The 27,612-nt window shown below is 41.8% G+C and overlaps 1 long non-coding RNA gene across 1 annotated transcript in view; it reads right to left on the bottom strand.

Annotated features, from left to right (window-relative positions):
• Nucleotides 1-1,946: 1,946 nt before the first annotated feature.
• LOC147341409 (uncharacterized) overlaps nt 1,947-27,612 on the bottom strand; it is a 64,434-nt gene continuing 38,768 nt past the window's right edge. The window contains exon 2 of the long non-coding RNA XR_015159175.1: nt 1,947-15,155. This is a non-coding gene — a long non-coding RNA (uncharacterized LOC147341409). The remainder of the gene's footprint in view (nt 15,156-27,612) is intronic.

Raw genomic sequence — 27,612 nt, 5'->3', positions numbered from 1 at the left:
TTATCCATTCATCTGTCAATAGACGTCTTGGCTGCCACTGTGTCCTAGCTCTTGTAAATAGTGCTGCACTGAACACTGATTGGAGTACATGTGTCTTTTTCAATTATTGTTTCCTCAGGGTATGTGCCCAGTAGAGGGATTGCTGAGTCGTCTGGTTGTTTTATTCATGATTTTCTTAAGGATTCTGCATACTATTCTCCATAGTGGCTGTATCAATTTGCATTTGCACCCAACACTGTCAATGTGTGTGTGTGTGTGTGTGTGTGTGTGTGTTATCTTCCTTAAAGAACAACCTTATAATATTTTCTCATTAGTGAGACACAGAACGTGTTTCTACCTTTGCAGAAGAGTGGGACATGACTGAGCAACCCAACTGGACTGAACTGACAAGGTCTTTTCAGAAGGTGCTTACTCAGTTGTGTCCCACTCCACTACCCCAGGGACTGTAGCCCTCCAGGCTCCTCTGTCCATGGGATTCTCCAGGCGAGAGTACCGGAGTGGGTTGCCATTTCCTTCTCTAGGGGATCTTCCCAACCCAGGGTTTGAACCCACATCTCCTCAGTCTCCTGCATTGGCAAGCTGGTTCTTTCCCTGCTGAGCTCTCAGGATTTCTAGGTAAAGTCAAAAATATATGCTTGATCATTCACTATGAGAAGAATTAACCACTTGCAAAATGTCTTTGCCATGCATCATCATCCCTTCCCTATGTATATAAGATACATACTTTTATAAAATACTGTTCCCGTCCCGCAGTACTATGATTGCTAAAACAAATTCTTATCACTTATAGTTTGAATGTTTTTCAAATATCATTAATAAATCTTTGGAATTCTAGCATGTTTAAAATATTGCTACTTTTATAATTTGAGGTGAAATTCATGTAACATAAAATTAATTATTATGATGTGTATAATTCAGTGACATTTAATACACTCGGAATGTCGTGCAAGTATTTTCTGTATCTACCCGCAACTGATTTTCTTTACCCCAGAAGAAACCCTAGATACATGAACTAGTTTTTCTCCATTACCCAAGCTGTTCAGTTCTTGGCAAGAACTGATCTGCTTTCTGCCTCTGTTGAATTTACCTACTCTAGTTATATCATGTAAATGGAACCATACATTATGTGGCATTTCCTGTTTTTCCTTTACCATTTACCAGAATGATTTCAAGGTACATCAATGTCATAACATATCGGTGCTTCATTTCTTCTTATGGCTGAATAATATCCGTTTTACATATCCACTGGGTAATGGAGAAAAACTATTTTATGGATATAAGGTTTCATTTGGGGTAAGGAAAATGATTTGGAGGTGAATAGAGATAATACTTTCACAGCATTTGGAATATCCTAAGTGTTGATGAATTATACCCATTAAAATGGTTAATCTATATCATATCTTATTTATCAAATCATCAAGTGATGGAAATATTGCTTGGGCTGTTATGAATATGTGTTTATATGTGTACTTCTATAAGTACTTGTTTTCACTTCTTTTGGGTATGTGTTTTGGAGTAGAATTGCTGGGTTACATGGTAATTTTTTTTTTTCCAGTCTTTCTTCTGCTTCCCTTGTCACACCATTAGCAATATCCCTGGGTAAGTCACCTGGGATTAAGTTTAAAAACCATCTTGACATTTTTCTGCTTACATTGGATGAACTTAGACTGAGATTTCTTTAAATATTTAATTTATTTGTTTTGCTGCAGGGTAAATTCTAGAAGAACTTCTAATGGCCTTTCCTTTGCACAGTTCACCTGAATTCTTTTTGTTCTCAAAAGAAAGACCCTGCTTTCAGACATAAAAGTTATGATAGTAAAATTCTTGAAATAATTTTGTGCCCCATGGTAATTCTATGTTTAAATAGTTGAAGCATTGCCAAACTGTTTTCCATGGCAGTTGCATATTTTGAATTCAGGTCAGCACAGTTCCTACACCCTCACCAATTGTTGTACTTTCCTTTCCTTTATTTTTTACATTATAGTGGGCATAAAGAGGTATTGCTTAGTGGTTTTAATTTACAATTCTGTTTTGACTGTTATGTATCTTTTCATGTTCTTACCGGCCATTTATATATCTTCTTGTGAGAAATGTATATTCAAGTCCTTTTCCTATTTTTTGAATTGGGTTGTCATTTCATTCTTGGGTTCTTTATGTACTATAGATACTAGAACTTTGGAAGATAAATAATTTGCAAATATTTTCTTCCAAACTATGGTGGAGGTAATGAAGATAATGGTGACCTCCCTCAAAAGATCCCATGCATGTACTGCTACGCTCAGTGCCCCCAACCCTGCAGCAGGCCACCATGACCCACGCCTCCACTGGAGACTCCTGGACACTCACAGGCAAGTCTGGGTCAGTCTCCTGTGGGGTCACTGCTCCTTTCTCCTGGGTCCTGGTGCACAAGGTTCTGTTTGTACCCTCCAAGAGTCTATTTCCCAGTCCCGGGTAAGTTCTGGCGGCTCTATGGTGGGGTTAATGGCGACCTCCTCCAAGAGGGCCAATGCCATACCCAGGTCTGCTGCACCCAGAGCCCCTGTCCCTGAGGCAGACCACCGCCGACCCGTACCTCCACAGGAGAGACTCACAGTTCTATCTCAGTCTTTGTGGGGTCCCTGGGTCCTGGTGCACACAAGGTTTGCTTGAGCCCTCTGAGCATCTCTGGCAGGAATGGGGTTTGATTCTAAACGCGAATTCGCCCCCTCCTACTGTCTTGCTGGGGCTTCTCCTTTGCCCTTGGACATGAGGTATCTCCTCACAGCCGCTCCAGCGACTACCGTCTTACTGGGGTTTCTCTGACCTTGGACGTGGGCAATCTCCACACGGCTGGTCCAGCGAAGCACAGCTGCTGCTCCTGACCTTGGACGTGGGGTATCTCCTCATGGCTGCTCCAGCAAGGCTGCTCCAGCAAAGCGAAGCCACCACTCCTGACACCATTTCAGGAGAAACGCTGGGCTGGATGAAGCACAAGCTGGAATCAAGATTGCCAATAGAAATATCAATAACCTCAGATATGCAGATGACACCACCCTTATGGCAGAAAGTGAAGAACTAAAGAGCCTCTTGATAAAAGTGAAAGAGGAGAGTGAAAAAGTTGGTTTAAAGCTCAACATTCAGAAAACAAAGATCACGGCATCCGGTCCCATTACTTCATGGCAAATGGATGGGGAAACACTCGAAACAGTGGTAGACTTCATTTCTTTGGGCTCCAAAATCACTGCAGATGGTGACTGCAGCCATGAAATAAAGAGACGCTTGCTCCTTGGACGAAAAGTTATAACAACCTAGATAGCATATTAAAAAGCAGAGACATTACTTGCGAACAAATGTCCATCTAGTCAAGGCTATGGCTTTTCCAGTAGTCATGTATGGATGTGAGAGTTGGACTATAAAGAAAGCTGAGCACAGAAGAATTGATGTTTTTGAACTGTGGTGTTGGAGAAGACACTTCAGAGTCCCTTGGAGTCCATCCTAAAGGAGATCAGTCCTGGGTGTTCATTGGAAGGACTGATGTTGAAGCTGAAACTCCAATACTTTGGCCACCTGATGCGAAGAGCTGACTCATTGGAAAAGACCCTGATGCTGGGAAAGACTGAAGGCGAGAGGAGAAGGGGACGACAGAGGATGAGATGGTTGGATGGTATCACCGACTCTGAGTTTGAGTAAACTCCGAAGTTGGTGATGGACAGGGAGGCCTGGTGTGCTGCAGTCCATGGGGACACAAAGAGTCAGACACGACTGAGCAACTGAAATGAACTAATTTCTTCCATTTTCCAGATTGTCCTTTTACTTTCTTGATAGTGTCCTTTGATGCACAAATGTTTCTGGTGGGGGGGGTTGTTTCATTTTTAGATTTTGATGAAAAAAAATTTTTTCCTGTTCTTCTAGTGACATATCTAAGAAACCATGATCAAATCCAAGGTCATGAAACTTTGTCCTTATATTTGTCTCTTTAAGTTTTACATTTTCCCCTCTTAAATTTAGAACTTTGACCCATACTGAGTTAATTATTGGATGTGGTGTGAAGACGTGTCTGAAGTCCTTTTTTGGTATATGGATAGCCAGTTTTCTTAGCATCATTTATTTGTTAAATAGGCAACTCTGCTTGCTCTGCTCTCTACATGTCAGGCCCATTAACTGAGAGACGAAGTGTTAAGACAAGGAATATGACTTTATTTAGAAAGCTAGCAGACCAAGATGGCAGAGTTATGTCGCAAAATGATGATCTTACAGGGGTCTGGATGCCAGGTTCTATTATAGAACAGTGATGGGGGGAGATAGGAAGTAATGTTAAAAGGACATTAATCTTGCAAATATCTGCTGGAACTGCCAGCCTCATGGAGGAGATGTGTTAATTTTTTCCTTCCTGTAGCCATTCATAGATATATGGTGTGTTGAACAAAGGCATTTGGTTTAACATTCAGGCAGAGGGGCAGGGTTCCCCAAGGCAGTCCATTATCTATCAACAGTATCCTTTTTGTGAACAAAACCAATGGGAAGCAAAGGTTAGAGAAAAAGAAACAGATCCAACATGGAGCCAGTTCTTCCCTGTAACTGAATTCTCAGGCGTCGTTTTTAAAACTCAACTGACCATAGTGTATGGGTTGATTCTGCATTCCCAGTCTACTTACTGTTCCACATGTCTATTCGTATTTTAGTATCACACTGCTTTTATTACTATAGCTTTCTAGCAAGTTTTGAAATATGAAAGTCAGTCCTCTAGCTTGGTTTTTCACATTCAAGATTATTTTGGCTACAGAAGTCACTTGCAATTCCATAGCAGTTTTAGGATTAGCTTTTTTTTTCCATTTCTGCAAAAAGAGTGGTGTTGGGATAATGACAGAGATTATACTGAATTTGTAGATCCCTTGGGGTAGTACTACTGTGCTGACAATATTTAGCCTTCCAACCATGAGTAAAAGATATCTTTTTTAAGTCATTTTAATTTTCAGTAACTTTCAATGCACTTCTAATCTTTAGTTATATATCGTCTTAAGTATATTGTTCATTTTGAAACTATAGCAAATGGAATTGTTTTCATTTCCTTTGCAGATTGTTCATTGCTACTTTATTCAAATACGACTGATTTCTGTGAGCTGCTTTTCTATCCTATAAGTATGTAAGTGTTAGTCGCTCAGTCATGCCTGACTCTTTGCGACCGCACAGACTGCAGCCCACCAGGCTCTTCTGTCCATGAGATTTTTCCAGGCAAGGATACTGGAGTGGGTTGCCATTTCCTTCTCCAGGGGATCTTCCCAACCCAGGGATTGAACCCAGGTCTCCTGCACTGCAGGCAGATTCTTTACCGACTGAGCTACAAGGAAAGCATATCAGTTCAGTTCAGTCGCTCAGTCGTGTCCGACTCTTTGTGACCCCGTGAATCGCAGTACGCCAGGCCTCCCTGTCCATTACCAACTCCCGGAGTTCACTCAGACTCACGTCCATCGAGTCAGTGATGCCATCCAGCCATCTCAGCCTCTGTCGTCCCCTTCTGCTCCTGCCCCCAATCCATCCCAGCATCAGAGTCTTATCCAATGAGTCAACTCTTCACATGAGGTGGCCAAAGTACTGGAGTTTCAGCTTTAGCATCATTCCTTCCACAGAAATCCCAGGGCTGATCTCCTTCAGAATGGACTGGTTGGATCTCCTTGCAGTCCAAGGGACTCTCAAGAGTCTTCTCCAACACCACACTTCAAAAGCATCAATTCTTCGGCGCTCAGCCTTCTTCACAGTCCAACTCTAACATCCATACATGACCGCAGGAAAAACCATAGCCTTGACCAGACGGATCTTTGTTGGCAAAGTAATGTCTCTGCTTTTGAATATGCTATCTAGGTTGGTCATAACTTTCCTTCCAAGGAGTAAGCGTCTTTTAATTTCATGGCTGCAGTCACCATCTGCAGTGATTTTGGAGCCCCCAAAAAATAAAGTCTGACACTGTTTCCACTGTTTCCCCATCTATTTCCCATGAAGTGATGGGACTGGATGCCATGATCTTCGTTTTCTGAATGTTGAGCTTTAAGCCAACTTTTTCACTCTCCACTTTCACTTTCATCAAGAGGCTTTTGAGTTCCTCTTCACTTTCTGCCATAAGGGTGGTGTCATCTGCATATCTGAGGTGATTGTATTTCTCCTGGCAATCTTGATTCCAGCTTGTGCTTCTTCCAGTCCAGCGTTTCTCATGATGTACTCTGCATAGAAGTTAAATAAGCAGGGTGACAATATACAGCCTTGACGTACTCCTTTTCTTATTTCATTAATCAGCACTAATATAATTTTTTTGCATTTCTTGATATTTTCTTTCTATGTAACCATGTTATCTGAAGACAGATAATATTACTACTTCCTTTTAATTTTTAATATATTTTTCTTGCCTAATTACCCTGGCCAAAACATTCAATAGAATTGACAAAGGTGAGCATTCTTATCTTGTTCTGGGTGTCAGGGGTTAAGAATTCATGAATCTTGTTTGAATAAGCTCTAAGTGATAAAAAATGTTTTAAAAATCATAGTACTGGGGAATTTGAACAGTATTTTACAAAAGTACATATTGCACGTACATAGTGAAGCGATGATGATACACGCCAAGGACATTTTGAAAGTGGTTAATTCTTCTCATTGTGAATGACCTAACATGTATTTTTGACATTATAATATCCTAACTGTGTTCTAGAATAAAATATATGAAATTCAAGCGCTCTGAAAGACCTATTAATGTGGATATGTATAAATGATACAAGGTGCCACCAAAGACTTCATCCATAAGTAAAAACAAGCTCTGTTTCTTTCTTACTAATGAGAAAATATTATAAAATGGATCTTTAAGTAAAAAAAACAGTGATTATATACAATAAGGTCTACGGCCATTTAATGACATAGAAAATGCCTGTTTTTTTTCCCAATGTTCTATGATACCATTAGACAAAGTCACGTGTCCCATCTGATTGGAATTTATACTCCTGTAAGACTGTATGATTACATGTAGGCAACTGTCTGCATTCATTCGTGAGAGCTTCATCTGGGTCATCCTCTTAGAGCTTCATCAAATGGCTTATTCAACTCAGTACACAAAGCCTAGAATTTGAAGACCCCAGGAAATTAGGGAAGTGTGTGTGTTATTCACTCAGTTGTGCCTCACTCTTTGGGACCCCATGGACTGTAGCCCACCAGATTCCTCTCTCCATTGAGTTCTCCAGGGAAGAATACAGGCATGTTTTGCCAGTTCCTTCTCCAGGGGATCTTCCGGACCCATGGATCAAACCTGGGTCTGTTGCATTGCAGGCCAATGCTTTACCTTCTGAGTGAGACAAGATAATTAACATGTGGCCTGTTGCCCAGATTTGGCAAGTCCTTGCTGCTGCTAAGTCGGTTCAGTCATATCCGACTCTGTGCGACCCCATAGACGGCAGCCCACCAGGCTCCCCGACACTGGGATTCTCCAGGCAAGAACACTGGAGTGGGTTGCCATTTCCTCCTCCAACACAGGAAAGTGAAAAGTGAAAGTGAAGTCCCTCAGTCGTGTCCGACTCCTAGAGACCCCATGGACTGCAGCCTACCAGGCCCCTCTGTCCATGGGATTTTCCAGGGAAGAGTACTGGAGTGGGGTGCCATTGCCTTCTCCGTGGCAAGTCCTTAGGTATAGTCATTTTCTTTTGTCTCTTAGGCATGGATCCTGAATCCATGATACCTCCAAAGAAGATGATAGCTTGAGAAAATGCTGGAGACAAAAAACTGAGTGGAAAAGATCTAATACGGGAAGACATGATCAAGTAAAAATTGAAATCCGGAGAAGAGATGTGTGATGAAGTTGGGTTCCTTTGATCTCAGTTTGATATCTAATGGAAAACAAAAAGAAAATGCAAAAATATGAGCAGGTTTCCTTGAATTGAGTCAAATACAAGGCAGCCATATTTCTGGTGTCTTTGTCTGTTTACAGTGTTTTTTTTAAAGTCAAAGGGCGGAGGGAGAAGAACACTTGGAGCAGGAAGTCTCAGTTCCAGGACAACACTGCCATCGTGCGGAAATAATTTGATCAGGTCCAAGCTGTGAGCTGGTCTTCCTTGCAGGCCTAGCAGTGGAGGCTGGTCAGGCCAACCTAGGAACAACACAACCGAACTCAAGCCTGACCTCTCTACCGTTTTCTGTGTGATCTGGCCTGCCAGTGGACAGTCAGGTTCTGGGCTTAGTATCTGATCAGTGAGGGCCCAGGGCCCAGGAGCCCTCCAGCTGCTGCCAGGAAGTCCAGCCACCTGAAGGAGGGAGGCGGGGCCTCAGTTTCCTAACAGTGTGGTGGGCCTTAGAGCCAAGCACTGAAAATGGGGGCTTTTGTCTTGTGAATCTGCCCTTTGTAGGGCCTGGGCCCATTGTGACAGGAATGAGAGCTCAGTGGACTGGCTAATGCCAAGTACCTTAAATAGCTGATGCCATTGACAAAGTTGAGGGTGACCAGAAGTCTAAATAAAGTAGCATGGCCTGGAGCAAGAAGCACCTGTATGGAAGGAATGGGAATACACTGATTTGCTGGCTTGAGTCAGAACATTTTCTAGGAGCCTGCAGATGGTCAAGTGGATGCAAATCACGAATGTAGTGGAAGGCCTACATTCTCTGAACCCACCCACCAGCTGGGAACTTCTGTGTCTTTGCAGGTTCACTGTAAAGCCCAGGGTCAATACCATTGTCCTGACCTGCCCCTGCTGTTATCTCAGTTCTTACAGGGTGGGCAAAGACCTGGCTTTGGGGTTGGTGTGTGCAAAGTCTCTTCAGTCATGCCAGACTCTGTGCAACCCTATGGAATGCAGCCTGCCAGGCAGGATGGCATTATTTCCTTCCTGTGATTTAAGATGGAAAGCAAACTGCTGCACGTTGAGGGATGTTTTACCTACTTCTAAGCTATATGGTTTTACTCTACTTCTAAACTACTTTATTTTGGGGGACTCCAAAATCACTGCATGTGGTGACTGCAGCCATGAAATTAAAAGATGCTTGCTCCTTGGAAGAAAAGCTACGACGAACCTAGATAGCATATAAAAGAAGCAGAGACATTACTTTGCCAACAAAGGTCCATCTAGTCAAAGCTATGGTTTTTCTAGTAGTCGTGTATCAATGTGAGAGTAGGAGTATAAAGAAAGCTGAGTGTCAAAGCATTGATGTTTTTGAGCTGTGGTGTTGGAAAGACTCTTGAGGTCCCTTGGACTGCACGGAGATCAAACTAGTCAATCCTAAAGGAAATCAGTCCTGAATATTCATTGGAAGGACTTGATGTTGAAGCTGAAACTCCAGTACTTTGGCCACCTGATGCGAAGAACTGACTCATTTGAAAAGACCCTGATACTGGGAAAGATTGAAGGTGGGAAGGGAGGATGAGATGGTTGGATGGCCTCACCAACTTGATGGACAGGAATATAAGCAATCTCTGGGAGTTGGTGACGGACAGGAAAGCCTGGCGTGCTGCAGTCCGTGGGGTTGCAAAGAGTCGGACATGGTTGTCCGACTGAACTGAACTGAAGCAATGTGCTAAGTTTGAACCAAACATACATTTACATATTGTACAAAGCCAATATTAACATTGGGATTTATGTTTAAATATTTGGAGAAAACAACTAATGGTGTCTTCACTTCTGAGGTGATTTTTTTTGTGAGTGTACTTTCAATTTTGCCCATGTACAGTGACAAACAAGGCTTAGTTTTGATAGCATTCTGTATAACATCATATTCTCTAAAAATGACACAGCACTATCCACAAAATGAAATGACTAAATATTTCGCTGTTATAGACAAGGGTTTTAATAAATCATTACTTGACACAAATCCAGTCATCTGTACTTAATGACATTTAAGTAGCCTCTCTATATAAGACCTAGGAAACTAACAGGACAAATCTCCAGCTGCAATGAAATTCCACATAAACATTGTCATTTGAAATCCTTAAGAAACAAGACGTTCATACACACCTGCTGCAGCCTTTAAGATTATAAATAGAATAACAACTGGACTGTAATAAATTTAGATATTGAGATTTTACTGAGCTTTGGCCAATACTGAATATCCTACATTTACTTCTTTATAATTGTCAAATTTTGTATTTCTTTGCCAGATGCTTAAAATATCCTTAGGATTTGAACAACAATTTAAAAAGTATTATAAGATTTAGCAAGTAAAGTATTATTAGTTACCACATAAATAATAATACTATTGGAAATTTCAACTTATCTAAACTTGTGGGAAATATGCATGGCACTTAATTCTACCTGTTTTGTTACCAGGATGGAATTGAGCAAAGATTTTCTATGATTGTCTATGTATGTATGTGTGTGAATGTTTTGAACACTGCTTTGATCAAATATTGATGGGCTTCCCTGGTGGCTCAGAAGGTAAAGAATCTGCTTGCAATGCATGAGATCTGGGTTCCATTACTGGGTCGGGAAGATCCCCTGGAGAAGGGAATGGCAATACTCGCCAGTATTCTTACCTAGAGGATTCCATGGAGAGAGGAGCCTGGTGGGCTATGTCCATGGAGTCTCAAAGAGTCAGACAAGAATGAGCATCTAACACACACACACTGGTTGATGGGCCTGTATTTACTTAGATGGTACCAGCTTTTGTGATTAATCATACTGTTGGTAATGGTGGATGCCGCAGGAAAGTGGCATTTGTGATCAACTGTTTCTATTTGACCTTTGAAGGTTTGTGAATTCTCATCACTTGAGAAATTTACAGTCTCCTAGAAGAAGCCTCTGGCTCACACCAGCAAGTCAGTCTATTCCCATTTCTTCCAAATAGGTCCTTCTTACTCCAAGCTATGGTGTGTGTGTGCTTTTGTGCTCAGTTGCTCAGTTCTGTCTGACTCTGCAACCCCATGGACTGTAGCCTGCCATGCTCATTTGTCCATGGGTTTTCCTGGCTTTACTATAGGCTTTTGGGTGGATTCAACTTCATCAATGACACCGGCTCTTTAGGGTACTTGGCACTGGCCAGTCCATTGCCATCTGTCACTCCTGTCACAATGGGCCCAGGCCCCACAACACCCAAAGGGCAGGTTCACAAGACTAATAACGCCTCCCTTTTCTGCACTTAGCTCTAAGTCCCATCCACACTGTTAGGAAACTGAGGCCCCGCCTCCCTCCTTCCTGTGCTTGGACTTCCTGGCAGAAACTGGAGGGCCCCTGGGCCCTGGCCCCTCACTGATTAGACACTAAGCTGAAACCTGACTCTGTTCCTGTTCCTGCCAGGCAACAAACAGCATGCCAGGCTTGGGCTTAGGTGTGTTAGGCTTGTATTGGCCTGAGCTACCTCCACTGTTCCTCTGAAGGGAGAACAGATCACAGCTTGGGCCCGATCAAACTATTTCCACATGATGGCGGTATTATCCCGGAACAGACAAGAAGCCCTGCTCCAAGCATTCTCCTCCCGCCCTTCAAGTCTGAAAAAACACCAGAAACAAAGACACCAGGAAATATGGCAGCCTTGTATTTTGCTTGGCTTGAGGAAACCATGTCCTGCTGCTGCTGCTAAGTTGCTTCAGTCGTGTCCGACTCTGTGTGACCCCATAGATGGCAGCCCACCAGGCTCTGCTGTCCCTGGGATTCTCCAGGCAAGAACACTGGAGTGGATTGCCATTTCCTTCTCCAATGCATGAGAGTGAAAAGTGAAAGTGAAGTCGCTCAATCCAGTCAGACTCTGTGCGACCCCATGGACTGCAGCCTACCAAGCTCCTCTGTCCATGGGATTTTCCAGGCAAGAGTACTGGAGTGGGGTGCCATTGCCTCCTCCGCAGATGAGGCCTGAGACCCTAAATATTCGTGTCTCTTTAGGCTGCTTTGCAAGCTAGAAGTGAAGGGTAGAGTTGTGAGCAGTCTTTATAATCATTGAAAGAGTTCTTGAGACAAATCCAATTGCAAAGACTGGCAGCATTTTTCAGATGTTTAAAGAACGTCTGTCACAACACTAAATGATCACCAAGCTAACGTGACATAGACGTGAGTGACCACACATGACAAAGTACAGACTTTACAAAAAGAATTGAGAAAAGCCACTAAACAAGAAAAAAGCAATACACAACAAGTGCCATCAACTAAACCTGTGTGTTGGAAATCTAATTTCCATGTTGATACATCGGAAAATTCAACATGTCCAGTTTCACCACCAATTAAAAAATGAGACATTCAAACTAACGGAGGTAGATGTCCATTTATAGGAAAAAGCAATAAACTGAAGTCGTCTAGAATGAAGGCTAGGCAATGGATATACTAGAAAAGACTTTAAATAAACTCCCCTAAATATGGGGATATTTGATGGACATCTTTAAATATGAAAGGGATTAAAAAAAAAAAAAAACACTAAATACAATGAACTGATGAAAACCAGGAAAACAATGTCACACTAAAGTTTATAATCAAGCTTTCAAGAGCCAAGAAGCAAGAATCCTGTAAGCATCAGTACACGTTGTCATATACAAAGTAGCCTGAATACAATTTGCAGGTGATTTCTCTTCTGAAACCTTTAAAGTTCTAAAAAAAAACGGGAAAACCTATCAACCAAGGATTCCACATCCAGCTAGACTGTTTCAAAAATGAAGGAGAAACTAAGACATTCCTAGAAAAGAAAACAAATGAAGTTTGTTACTAAAAGACCTAGCATAACAGAAATATAAAAGGGAGTCCTCCAAGGTGAAATGAAGACACTAATCAATAATTTGAAGTCATACAAGAAATAAAGGACAAATATAAAGGTAACTTCATGGATACATTTAAATGCCATAATAATAAATAAATATATATATATACACACACACATATATGTATGTGTGTTTGTGAGTTTAGTTACTAAGTCCTAGCCAACTCTTTTGCAACCCTATGGACCGTATACACTGCCAGTTGCCTCTGTCTATGGGATTTTCCAGACAAGAGTACTGGGGTGGGTTGACAATTCCTTCTCCAGGGGATCTTCCCAACCCAGGGTTTGAACCCGTGTTTCCTGCATTGGCAGAAGGATTCTTTGCCACTGAGCCACTACGGAAGTCATACATATTTGCTTGCAGGATTTTAGTAGACATGTCAGACCAGGGACTGAATCCCAGCCACAGTAGTGAGAGCACTAACGCCTAACCACTGGACTACCAGGAAACTCCTTATTTTTGTTTTCTAATCTTTTATTTTCCTTTGGCATTTAAAATGTAAGAGAAGTACACAAGGGAAAATTATAAATCTAAGTTAATGGGAATGCAGTGTACTAAGATATAATCTGTGAAAATAACATAAAAGATTTTAAAGCTGCAAAGGAACAAAAGTAATTTGATACTAAACTATTTAATATACATGAATTATACATACCTGACCAAAAAGGACTTAAATCTGGAAAAAAGAAGATGCCTGATGAGGTTGGGTCACTTAGATCACAGATTGATATTCAATGGAAACCACAAGTTAAATGAAAAGACTGTTGTACAGTAATTAGCCTCAATTAAAATAAATAAATTTATATTAAAAATAAAATAAAAATATAAATCTCATATATGATTAAAAAAAAAAAAAAAAGACTAGCAGCTGGTTTCCTCAAACCAGGAAAGTAAAAAGTAGCCATTATTTCCTACTGCCTTTGTCTGTTCACAGTGTTTTTTCAGACGGGAAGGGCGGGAGAAGAATGCTTGGAGCAGGGCTCCGTGTCTATTCTGAGGCCATACCGCCATCATGCGGAAGCAGTTTGATCGGGCCCAAGCCGTGAGCTGCTCTTCTTTGCAAGGCCTGGCAGTGGAGGCAGGTCAGAACAATGTAGAACCAACAGAACCTGAACTCAAGCCTCGCCCCTCTACCTTTTTCTCTGTGGTCTGGCAGGATCAGTGGACAGTCAGGTTCTGGACTTAGTATCTGATCAGTGAGGGCCCAGGGCCCAGGAGCCCTCCAGCTGCTGCCAGGAAGTCCAGCCACCGGAAGGAGGGAGGCGGGGCCTCAGTTTCCTAACAGTGTGGGCTGGACTTAGAGCCAAGCAAGGAAAATGGGGGCATTTGTCTTGTGAATCTGCCCTTTGGGGTTCAGGCCTCCTGGTTACCCCTGTGTTGTTGAGTCTGGGCCCTTTGTGACAGGAGCAACAGAGCGCAATGGACTGGCCAGTGCCAAGTACCCTAGAGAGCCGGTGGCATTGATGGAGTTGAGGGTGACCAAATGTCTAAAGTACCATGGCTTGGAGCAAGAAGGACCTGTATGGAAAGAATGGACATACACTGCTTTGGTGGTGTGAGCCAGGACATCTAGGAGACTGCAGTTACTCAAGGGAATGAAAATCAGGAACGTATGGAAGCGGCTGGCTGACTCCTGGGCCCTGGGCCCTCACGGGTCAGACACCAAGCCCACAGACCGACCGTCCCTGCTCCTGCCAGACCACAGAGGAAAAGGTAGAGAGGCCAGGCTTGAGTTCAGGTTCTGTTTTCTCCTCCATTGGCCAGATCAGGTTCTCCAGGAGGAACAGCTCACAGCTTGAGCCCGATCAAACTGCTACCGCACGATGGCGGTATGGTATCAGAATGGACAAGGAGCCCTGCTCCACGCATTCTTCTCCCGCCCTTCGCGTCTGAAAAAACACCATGAACAAAGATATAGGAAAATATGGCTGCCCGGTACTTTGTTCAGTTTGACGAAACCTGTTCATACTTTTGCATTTAATTTTTGTTTTCCGTTAGATATCAAACTGCGGAGAAGGCAATGGCACCCCACTCCAGTACTCTTGCCTGGAAAATCCCATGGGCGGAGGAGCCGGTAGTCTGCAGTCCATGGAGTCGCTAAGAGTTGAACACGACTGAAGCGACTTAGCAGCAGCAGATATCAAACTGAGACTTAAGTCATCCAACTTCATTAGGCATCTTCTCTTTTCCAGATTTCTTTTTCTACTTGACCAAGGCGTCCCACATTTGTTCTCATTCTCTCAGCCTTTTATCTCCAGCATTTTCTCATGCTATCAAATTGTTTTGTGGTGTCAAGGTGCAAACCTCAGGAACTCATGCCTAAGGAAGGGGAAAAAAAATGATTGTACCTAAGGACTTGGTCAATCTAGGCAATAGCCCACGTGGTGGTCTTTATCCTATCTCATTTTCCAAATTCCATGGGGTCTTCATATGTTAGACCTTGTTGTGTGTTGTGTTGGAGCAGCCATCTGGTGGAGCCCTAGGAAGAAGGACCAGAGACCTGCCATGACTGAATGCAGGCAATCTCCTACTTATAATCATACATTCTTACATGACTATAAATTCCAATCACATGTGACACGTGACTTTTGTCTCATGTTATCATATAACATCGGAAAAAACAGGTATTTTCAGTATCATTAAATGGCCTTCAATTTTACTGTGTATGTTTGTCACTTTTTTTTCTTTTACTTGAAGATCAGTCTTAAAATAGTATTTTCTCGTCACTAAGACACAGAGCTTGTTTTTACCTTTGCACAAAGTCTTTAGCAGGACCTTATATCATTTACCATATCCATATCAATAGATCTTTCAGAGTGCTTCAATTTTCTTATATTTTATTCTAGAACATGTTTCGAAAATTACAAAATCAAAAAAATATCTTAGGACCTTCACTATGAGAAGAATTAATCACGTTCAAAATGTCTTTGCCATGCATCATCATCCTTTCCTTACATATATAAGATATGTACTTTTATAAAATACTGTTCAAATTCCCCAATACTCTGTTAAAACAAGTTCTTATCTAGCTTGAATGCTTTTCAAATATTATCAAGAAATCTTTGGAATAGTGACATGTTTAAAATATTGCCATTATTACAATTTGAGGTAAAGCTCATGTAACATAAAATTAATTATTTTCATATGTATAATTCAGTGACATTTAATACACATGGAATGTTGTGCCAAGTATTATCGCTCTCTATCCCCAATTCATTTTCATTACCCCAAAAGAAACCCTAGATCCATGAACTAGTTTTTCTCCATAACCCAATTTGTTCAGCCCTTGGCAAATACTAATCTGCTTTTACCTCTGTGGGATTTACCTACTCTAGCTATATCATATAAATGGAACCATACATAATGTGGCATTTCCTGTCTCTCCTTTACCACTTGGTAAAATGATTTCAAGGTGCGTCAATGTCATAACATACAATGGTGCTTCATTTCTTTTTATGGCGGAATAATATCCATTTTACCTATCCAGAGTAATGGAGAAAAACTATTTCCTGGGTCTAGGGTTTCAAGAAAATTAGAGATACCAAGGGATCTATATACATGCAAAGATGAGCACAATAAAGGACAGAAATTATATGGACCTAACAGAAGCAGAAGATATTAAGAAGAGGTGGCAAGAATACACAGAACTGTACAAAAAAGATCTTCATGACCTAGATAACTAAGTTGGTGTGATCACTCACCTAGAGCCAGGCATCCTGGAATACGAAGTCAAGTGGGCCTTAGGAAGCATCACTACAAACAAAGCTAGTGGAGGTGATGGAATTTCAGTTGAGCTATTTCAAATCCTAAAAGATGCTGTGAAAGTGCTGCACTTAATATGCCAGCAAATTTGGAAAACTCAGTAGTGGCCACAAGACTGGAAAAGGTCAGTTTTCATTCCAATCCCAAAGAAAGGCAATGCCAAAGAATGCTCAAACTATCGCACGACTGCACTAATCTCATACACTAGCAAAGTAATGCTCAAAATTCTCCAAGCCAGGCTTCAACAGTACAAGTACGTAAACTGAGAACTTCCAAATGTTCAAGCTGGTTTTAGAAAAGGCAGAGGAACCAGAGATCAAATTGCCAACATCTGCTGGATCATCGAAAAAGCAAGAGTTCCAGAAAAACATCTATTTCTGCTTTATTGACTATGCCAAAGCCTTTGACTGTGTAGATCATAATGAACTGTGGGAAATTCTGAAAGAGATGGGAATACCAGACCACCTGACCTTCCCCCTGAGAAATCTGTATGCAGGTCAAGAAGCAACAGTTACAACTGGGAAAGGAGTAGGTCAAGGCTGTAAATTGTCACCCTGCTTATTGAACGTATATGCAGAGTATATCATGCAAAATGCCGGGCTGGATGAAGCACAAGATGGAATCAAGATTGCCGGGAGAAACATCAATAACCTCAGATACGCAGATGACACCACCCTTATGGCAGAAAGTGAAGAAAAACTAAAGAGCCTCTTGATGAAAGTGAGAGAGGAGAGTGAAAAAGTTGGTTTAAAACTCAACATTCAGAAAACTAAGATCATGGCATCTGGTCCCATCACTTCATGGCAAATACATGGGGAAACAATGGAAACAGTGACAGACTTTATTTTGGGGGGCTCCAAAATCACTGCAGATGGTGACTGCAGCCATGAAATTAAAAGACGCTTGCTGGTTGGAAGAAAAATTATGAGGCATTATGTAATATGCCTAAATAGCATATTACAAAACAGAGAGATTACTTTACCAACAAAGGTCCATCTAGTCAAAACTATGGTTTGTCCAGTAGTCATGAATGGATGTAAGAGTTGGACTATGAAGAAAACTGAGCGCCGACAAATTGATGCTTTTGAACTGTGGTGTTGGAAAAGACTCTTGAGAGTCCCTTGGACTGCAAGGACATCAAACTAGTCAATCCTAAAGGAAATCAGACCTGAATATTCATTGGAAGGACTGATGTTGAAGATGAAACTCCAATACTTTAGCCACCTGATGCAAAGTACCGACTCATTGGAAAAGACCCTAATGCTGGGAAAGATTGAAGGCAGGAGGAGAAGGGGAGGACAGAGGATGAGATGGTTGGATGGTATCACTGACGTGATGGACATGAGTTTGGGTAGGCTCTGGGAGTTGGTGATGGACAGGGAAGCCTGTTGTGCTGCAGTCCATGGGGTTGCAAAGAGTCAGAGTCAGACCTCACTGAGCTACTGAACTGAACTGAGGGCTTCATTTGGGGTAATAAAAATGATTTGGAGGTGAATAGTGATAATACTTTGGAGAAGGGAATGGCAACCCACTCCAGTATTCCTGCCTGGAGAATCCCATGGACACAGGAGCTTGGCGGGCCACAGTCCATGGGGTCGCAGTAGAGTCAGACATGACTGAGCGACTGAGCGCTTGATACTTGCACAGCATTTGGATTATCCTAAATGTTGCTGAATTATACCCATTAAAATGGTTAATCTATATCACTTCTTGTTTATCAAATCAAGTGATGGAAATATTGCTTGTGTCCACCTTTTGGCTGTTGTGAATATTCCGCTCTGAATATATCTATATACATGTATGTGTAAGTGCTTGTCTTCAATTCTTTTGGGTATATATCTTCCAAGGTGGCTCAGTGGTAAAGAACCTGCCTGTCAATGCAGGAGATGAAGGAGATACGATTTAGATCCCTGGGTAGGGAAGAGCCCCTGGAGACAAATCCTAATGGCAACCCACTCCAGTATTCTTGCCTGAGAAGCTAGGAGGGCTACATTCCATGGGGTCACGAAAAGTTGGACATGACTAAGTGACAGAGCACGCACACATGCTTGGAGTAGAATTGCTGGGACATATTTAATTTTGTTTTGCTGCAGGATAAATTCTAAAAGAATTCCAAATGACCTTTTAACAGTTCACCTACAACTCTGACTGTTCTGAAATGAAAGATCTTGCCTTCAGAAATAAAGTTATGATAGTAAAATTCTTGAAGTAACTTTGTGCCATATGATAATTCTATGTTTAAATATTTGAAACATCACCAAACTGTTTTCCATAGAGCCCACATTTTCAATTCCCACCAACACTGCATGAATGTTCTAATTTCTCCACATCCTCATCAATGCTTGTACTTTTCTTTCCTTTCTTACATTGTACTGGCTATAAAGAGGTACCACTTGGTGGGTTTAATTTACACTTTTGTTTGGACTGCCATGTATCTTTTCATGGGTTTGCTGGCCATTTATGTATCTCCTTTATATGTATGCCTATGGATGATTCATGTTGATGTTTTGGTGGTGTGTCCTGGCTCACACCACCAAAGCAGTGTATGCCCATTCTTTCCATACAGGTCCTTCTTGCTCCAAGCCATGGTACTTGAGACCTTTGGTCACCCTCAACTCCATCAATGCCACCGGCTCTTTAGGGTACTTGGCACTGGCCAGTCCATTGCGCTCTGTTGCTCCTGTCACAAAGGGCCCAGACCTACAACACAGGGGTAACCAGGAGGCCTGAACCCCAAAGGGCAGATTCACAAGACAAATGCCCCCATTTTCCTTGCTTGGCTCTAAGTCCAGCCCACACTGTTGGGAAACTGAGGCCCCGCCTCCCTCTTTCCAGTGGCTGGACTTCCTGGAAGCAGCTGGAGGGCTCCTGGGCCCTGGGCCCTCACTGATCAGATACTAAGTCCAGAACCTGACTGTCCACTGATCCTGCCAGACCACAGAGAAAAAGGTAGAGGGGCGAGGCTTGAGTTCAGGTTCTGTTCGTTCTACATTGGTCTGACCTGCCTCCACTGCTAGGCCTTGCAAAGAAGCGCAGCTCACGGCTTGGGTGCGATCAAACTGTTTCCGCACGATGGCGGTATGGCCTCAGAACAGACACGGAGCCCTGCTCCAAGCATTCTTCTCCCGCCCTTCCAGTCTGAAAAAACACTGTGAACAGACAAAGGCAGTAGGAAATATGGCTGCTGCTAAGTGGCTTCAGTCCTGTTGGACTCTGTGCAACCTGATAGACAGCAGCCCACCAGGCTCCCCCTGGGCCCTCACGGATCAGATACTAAGCCCAGAACCTGACTGTCCACTGATCCTGCCAGACCACAGAGAAAAAGGTAGGGAGAGCCCAGGCTTGAGTTCAGGTTCTGTTGGTTCTACATTGGTCTGACCTGCCTCCACTGCCAGGCCTTTCAAAGAAGAGCAGCTCAAGGCTTGGGCCCTATCAAACTGTTTCCGCACGATGGCGGTAGGGCGTCAGAATGAACAAGGAGCCCTGCTCCAAGCATTCTTCTCCCGCCCTTCCAGGCTGAAAAAACACTGAACACACAAAGGCAGTAGGAAATATAGCTACTTTTTACTTTCCTGGTTTGAGGAAACCAGCTGCTAGTCTTTTCTTTTTTTTTTTTAAATCATATATGACATTTTAAAAAAGTTTTTAATATAAATTTATTTATTTTAATTGGAGGCTAATTACTGTACAATACTCTTTTCATTTAATTTGTGGTTTCCATTGAATATCAATCTGTGATCTAAGTGACCCAACCTCATCAGGCATCTTCTTTTTTCCAGATTTAAGTCCTTTTTGGTCAGGTATGTATAATTCACGTATATTAAATAGTTTAGTGTCAAATTACTTTTGTTCCTTTGCAGCTTTAAAATCTTTTATGTTATTTTCAGATTATATCTTAGTACACTGCATTCCCATTAACTTAGATTTATAATTTTCCCTTGTGTACTTCTCTTACATTTTAAATGCCAAAGGAAAATAAAAGATTAGAAAACAAAAAATAAGGAGTTTCCTGGTAGTCCAGTGGTTAGGCGTTAGTGCTCTCACTACTGTGGCTGGGATTCAGTCCCTGGTCTGACATGTCTACTAAAATCCTGCAAGCAAATATGTATGACTTCCGTAGTGGCTCAGTGGTAAAGAATCCTTCTGCCAATGCAGGAAACACGGGTTCAAACCCTGGGTTGGGAAGATGCCGTGGAGAAGGAATTGTCAACCCACCCCAGTACTCTTGTCTGGAAAATTCCATAGACAGAGGCGCCTGGCAGTGTATAGGGTCCATAGGGTTGCAAAAGAGCTGGCTAGGACTTAGTAACTAAACTCACACAGACACACACATACATATGTGTGTGTGTGCGTGTGTGTGTGTATATATATATATATTTATTTATTTATTATTATGGCATTTAAATGTATCCATGGAGTTACCTATATCTTTGTCCTTTATTTCTTCGTATGACTTCAAGTTATTGATCAGTGTCCTCATTTCACCTTGGAGGACTCCCTTTTACATTTCTATTATGCTAGGTCTTTTAGTAACAAACTTCATTTGTTTTCTTTTCTAGGAATGTCTTAGTTTCTCCATTTTTGAAACAGTCTAGCTGGATGTGGAATCCTTGGTTGATAGGTTTTCTTTTTCTTTTAGAATTTTAAAGGTTTCAGAAGAGAAATCACCTGCAAATTGTATTGAGTTGCTTTGTATATGACAACGTGTATTGATGCTTAGAAGATTCTTGCTTCGTGGCTCTTGTAAGTCTGATTATAAACTTTAGTGTAACATTGTTTTCCTGGTTTTCATCAGTTCATTGTATTTAGTTTTTTTTTTTATCGCTTTCATATTTAAAGATGTCCATCAAATATCCCCACATTTAGGGGAGTTTATTTAGTCTTTTCTAGTACATCCATTGCCTAGCCTTCATTCTCGACAACTTTAGTTTACCGCTTTTTCCTATAAATGGACATATACCGCCGTTAGTTTGGATGTCTCATTTTTTCATTGGTGGGGAAACTGGACATGTTGAATTTTCCGATGTATCAACATGGAAATTAGATTTCCAACACACAGGTTTAGTTGATGGCACTTGTTGTGTATTGCTTTTTTCTTGTTTAGTGACTTTTCTCAATTCTTTTTGTAAAGTCTGTACTTTGTCATGTGTGGTCACTCATGTCTATGTCACGTTAGCTTGGTGATCATTTAGTGTTGTGACAGACTTTCTTTAAACATCTGAAAAATGCTGCCAGTCTTTGCAATTGGATTTGTCTCGATAACTCTTTCAATGATTATAAAGACTGGTCACAACTCTACCCTTCACTTCCAGCTTGCAAAGGAGCCTAAAGAGACACGAATATTTAGGGTCTCAAGCCTCATCTAGGGAGAAGGCAATGGCACCCCACTCCAGTACTCTTGCCTGGAAAATCCCATGGACAGAGGAGCCTGGTAGGCTGCAGTCCATGGGGTCGATAAGAGTCGGACACGACTCAGGGACTTCACTTTCACTTTCCACTTTCATGCATTGGAGAAGGAAATGGCAACCCACTCCAGTGTTCTTGCCTGGAGAATCCCAGGGGCAGGGGAGCCTAGTGGGCTGCCGTCTATGGGGTTGCACAGAGTCGGACACGACTGAAGCGACTTAGCAGAAGCAGCATTTGCAGATTGTTCATTGCTGGTTTCTATAAATATAAGTGATATCTGTGAGTTGCTTTTCTTTTTTTTTTTTTCTTATTTTATTTTTAAACTTTACATAATTGTATTTGTTTTGCCAAATATCAAAATGAATCCGCCACAGGTATACATGTGTTCCCCATCCTGAACCCTCCTCCCTCCTCCCTCCCCATACCATCCCTCTGGGTCGTCCCAGTGCACTAGCCCCAAGCATCCAGTATCGTGCATCGAACCTGGACTGCCATCTCGTTTCATACATGATATTTTACATGTTTCAATGCCATTCTCCCAAATCTTCCCACCCTCTCCCTCTCCCACAGAGTCCATAAGACTGTTCTATACATCAGTGTCTCTTTTGCTGTCTCGTACACCAGGTTATTGTTACCATCTTTCTAAATTCCATATATATGGGTTATTATACTGTATTGGTGTTTTTCCTTCTGGCTTATTTCACTCTGTATAATAGGCTCCAGTTTCATCCACCTCATTAGAACTGATGCAAATGTTTTCTTTTTAATGGCTGAGTAATACTCCATTGTGTATATTTACCATAGCTTTCTTATCCATTCATCTGCTGATGGACATCTAGGTTGCTTCCATGTCCTGGCTATTATAAACAGTGCTTCGATGAACATTGGGGTACACGTGTCTCTTTCCCTTCTGGTTTCCTCAGTGTGTATGCCCAGCAGTGGGATTGCTGGATCATAAGGCAGTTCTATTTCCAGTTTTTTAAGGAATCTCCACACTGTTCTCCATAGTGGCTGTACTAGTTTGCATTCCCACCAACAGTGTAAGAGGGTTCCCTTTTCTCCACACCCTCTCCAGCATTTACCCCTATAATACTTGCTAAATTCATTAATCAGCATTTATATTGGTTTTCTGGATTTCTTAGATATTTCATTAAATGTAAGCATTTTATTTCGGAAGACAGATAATTTTACTACTTCTTTTCTAATTTGGCTGCCTTTAATACACTTTTCTAGACTGATTACCTTGGCTAAAATATTCAATAGAATTGACAAAAGTGGGCATTCTTCTCTTTTTCTGGATGTCAGGAGTAAAGAATTCAGAAATCTTGCTTGAACGAGTTATAAATGATAAAAACTTATTTGTTAACAAACATAGTACTTGGGAATTTGAACGTTATTTTATAAAAGTACATATCTTACATACTTATGTACAGGGAAGGGATGATGATGATGCGTGGAAAGGACATTTTGAAAATGGTTCATTCTTCTTATTGTGAATGACCTAAAATATATTTTGACATTATAATATCCTAAACATGTTTGGCTCAGATGGTAAAGAATCTGCCTGCAGTGCAGGAGTCCTGGGTTTGAACCCTGGGTCAGGAAGATCCCCTGAGAAGGAAATGGCAACCCACTCCCGTTTTCTTCCCTGGAGAATTCCATGGACAGAGAAGTCTGGCGGGCTACAGTCCATGGGGTCGCAAAGAGTCGGACACAACTGAGCAACTAATACAACAAACATGTTCTAGAATAAAATATAAGAAAATTCAGGCTTCCCTTGTGGCTTAGTGATAAAGAATATGCCCGCCAATGCAGGAGACACAGGTTCAAACCCTGATCCTGAAAGATCCCACATGCCATGGGGCAACTAAGCCTGTGTACAATTACAAATTCTGTGCTCTAGAGCCTGGGAGCCGCAACTACTGAGCCCATGCGTTGTGACTACTGAAGTCCGCGTGCCATATAGCCTGTGCCCCATAAGAAGAGAAGCCATCACAAGGAGAGGCTCCTGTACTGCACCTAGAGAAAAGCCCGCACAGCAATGAAAACCCAGCATAGTAAAAAATATTTTCTTTAATAGAAGAAAATTGAATAACTCTGAAAGATACATTAATATGGAAATGTGTAAATGATACAAGGTGCTGCTAAAGACTTTGTGCAAGAGTAAAAATAAGCTCTGATTCTTACCAATGAAAAAATATTATAAAATGGATCTTGAAGTAAAACAAAAAGTGTCAAACATAAACAGTAAAGTCCAAGGCCATTTAATGGCATGGAAAATGCTTGATTTCTAGTGTCAAATAATGTGACAAATTCACAGGTCACATCTGATTGGAATTTATACTCATGTAACAATGTATGATTCTAATTAGAAGATTGTCTGCATTCAGTTATGCGAGGTCTCTAGTCCTTCCTCCTAGAGCTCCACCCAATGGGTCCTCCAACTCAACACACAAGATCTAACATATGAAGAGCCCAGGGAATTTGGGAAGTGAGCTAGAATAATAATCACATTGCCCATTGCCCAGATTGGCCAAGTCCTTAAGCACACTCATTTGCTTTTCTCTCTTAGGCATGGATCCCTCAGGTTTGCCCCTTGATACCTCCGAACAATTTGATGTCATGAGAAAATACTGGAGATAAAATGTTGGGTAAAGAAGAGCAAATGTGGGAAGACTTGGTCAAGTAGAAAATGAAATCTAGAAAAATGAAGATGCCCGATGAGGTTGGGCCACTTAGATCTCATTTTGATATCCAATGGAAACCAAAAAAATAAATGCAAAGACTAGGACTTGGTTTCCTCAAACCAAGCAAAATACAAGGCTGCCATATTTCCTGGTGTCTTTGTTTCTGGTGTTTTTTCAGACTTGAAGGGCGGGAGGAGAATGCTTGGAGCAGGGCTTCTTGTCTGTTCCGGGATAATACCGCCATCATGTGGAAATAGTTTGATCGGGCCCAAGCTGTGATCTGTTCTCCCTTCAGAGGAACAGTGGAGGTAGCTCAGGCCAATGCAAGCCTAACACACCTAAGCCCAAGCCTGGCATGTTGTTTGTTGCCTGGCAGGAACAGGAACAGAGTCAGGTTTCAGCTTAGTGTCTAATCAGTGAGGGGCCAGGGCCCAGGGGCCCTCCAGTTTCTGCCAGGAAGTCCAAGCACGGGAAGGAGGGAGGCGGGGCCTCAGTTTCCTAACAGTGTGGATGGGACTTAGAGCTAAGTGCAGAAAAGGGAGGCGTTATTAGCCTTGTGAATCTGCCCTTTGGGTGTTGTGGGGCCTGGGCCCATTGTGACAGGAGTGACAGAGGGCAATGGACTGGCCAGTGCCAAGTACCCTAAAGAGCCGGTGTCATTGATGAAGTTGAATCCACCCAAAAGCCTATAGTAAAGCCAGGAAAACCCATGGACAAATGAGCATGGCAGGCTACAGTCCATGGGGTTGCAGAGTCAGACAGAACTGAGCAACTGAGCACAAAAGCACACACACACCATAGCTTGGAGTAAGAAGGACCTATTTGGAAGAAATGGGAATAGACTGACTTGCTGGTGTGAGCCAGAGGCTTCTTCTAGGAGACTGTAAATTTCTCAAGTGATGAGAATTCACAAACCTTCAAAGGTCAAATAGAAACAGTTGATCACAAATGCCACTTTCCTGCGGCATCCACCATTACCAACAGTATGATTAATCACAAAAGCTGGTACCATCTAAGTAAATACAGGCCCATCAACCAGTGTGTGTGTGTTAGATGCTCATTCTTGTCTGACTCTTTGAGACTCCATGGACATAGCCCACCAGGCTCCTCTCTCCATGGAATCCTCTAGGTAAGAATACTGGCGAGTATTGCCATTCCCTTCTCCAGGGGATCTTCCCGACCCAGTAATGGAACCCAGATCTCATGCATTGCAAGCAGATTCTTTACCTTCTGAGCCACCAGGGAAGCCCATCAATATTTGATCAAAGCAGTGTTCAAAACATTCACACACATACATACATAGACAATCATAGAAAATCTTTGCTCAATTCCATCCTGGTAACAAAACAGGTAGAATTAAGTGCCATGCATATTTCCCACAAGTTTAGATAAGTTGAAATTTCCAATAGTATTATTATTTATGTGGTAACTAATAATACTTTACTTGCTAAATCTTATAATACTTTTTAAATTGTTGTTCAAATCCTAAGGATATTTTAAGCATCTGGCAAAGAAATACAAAATTTGACAATTATAAAGAAGTAAATGTAGGATATTCAGTATTGGCCAAAGCTCAGTAAAATCTCAATATCTAAATTTATTACAGTCCAGTTGTTATTCTATTTATAATCTTAAAGGCTGCAGCAGGTGTGTATGAACGTCTTGTTTCTTAAGGATTTCAAATGACAATGTTTATGTGGAATTTCATTGCAGCTGGAGATTTGTCCTGTTAGTTTCCTAGGTCTTATATAGAGAGGCTACTTAAATGTCATTAAGTACAGATGACTGGATTTGTGTCAAGTAATGATTTATTAAAACCCTTGTCTATAACAGCGAAATATTTAGTCATTTCATTTTGTGGATAGTGCTGTGTCATTTTTAGAGAATATGATGTTATACAGAATGCTATCAAAACTAAGCCTTGTTTGTCACTGTACATGGGCAAAATTGAAAGTACACTCACAAAAAAAATCACCTCAGAAGTGAAGACACCATTAGTTGTTTTCTCCAAATATTTAAACATAAATCCCAATGTTAATATTGGCTTTGTACAATATGTAAATGTATGTTTGGTTCAAACTTAGCACATTGCTTCAGTTCAGTTCAGTCGGACAACCATGTCCGACTCTTTGCAACCCCACGGACTGCAGCACGCCAGGCTTTCCTGTCCGTCACCAACTCCCAGAGATTGCTTATATTCCTGTCCATCAAGTTGGTGAGGCCATCCAACCATCTCATCCTCCCTTCCCACCTTCAATCTTTCCCAGTATCAGGGTCTTTTCAAATGAGTCAGTTCTTCGCATCAGGTGGCCAAAGTACTGGAGTTTCAGCTTCAACATCAAGTCCTTCCAATGAATATTCAGGACTGATTTCCTTTAGGATTGACTAGTTTGATCTCCGTGCAGTCCAAGGGACTCTCAAGAGTCTTTCCAACACCACAGCTCAAAAACATCAATGCTTTGACACTCAGCTTTCTTTATACTCCTACTCTCACATTGATACACGACTACTAGAAAAACCATAGCTTTGACTAGATGGACCTTTGTTGGCAAAGTAATGTCTCTGCTTCTTTTATATGCTATCTAGGTTCGTCGTAGCTTTTCTTCCAAGGAGCAAGCATCTTTTAATTTCATGGCTGCAGTCACCACATGCAGTGATTTTGGAGTCCCCCAAAATAAAGTAGTTTAGAAGTAGAGTAAAACCATATAGCTTAGAAGTAGGTAAAACATGATCCTCAACGTGCAGCAGTTTGCTTTCCATCTTAAATCACAGGAAGGAAATAATGCCATCCTGCCTGGCAGGCTGCATTCCATAGGGTTGCACAGAGTCTGGCATGACTGAAGAGACTTTGCACACACCAACCCCAAAGCCAGGTCTTTGCCCACCCTGTAAGAACTGAGATAACAGCAGGGGCAGGTCAGGACAATGGTATTGACCCTGGGCTTTACAGTGAACCTGCAAAGACACAGAAGTTCCCAGCTGGTGGGTGGGTTCAGAGAATGTAGGCCTTCCACTACATTCGTGATTTGCATCCACTTGACCATCTGCAGGCTCCTAGAAAATGTTCTGACTCAAGCCAGC

Source organism: Bos grunniens, chromosome X (genome assembly GCF_055505025.1).
Source record: "Bos grunniens cultivar Pamir isolate PY7600 chromosome X, Bosgru_T2T1.0, whole genome shotgun sequence".
NCBI classification, from domain to species: domain Eukaryota; kingdom Metazoa; phylum Chordata; class Mammalia; order Artiodactyla; family Bovidae; genus Bos; species Bos grunniens.
Note: the sequence above shows the minus strand (reverse complement) of the source record. Positions and strands in the feature narration are given on the sequence as shown.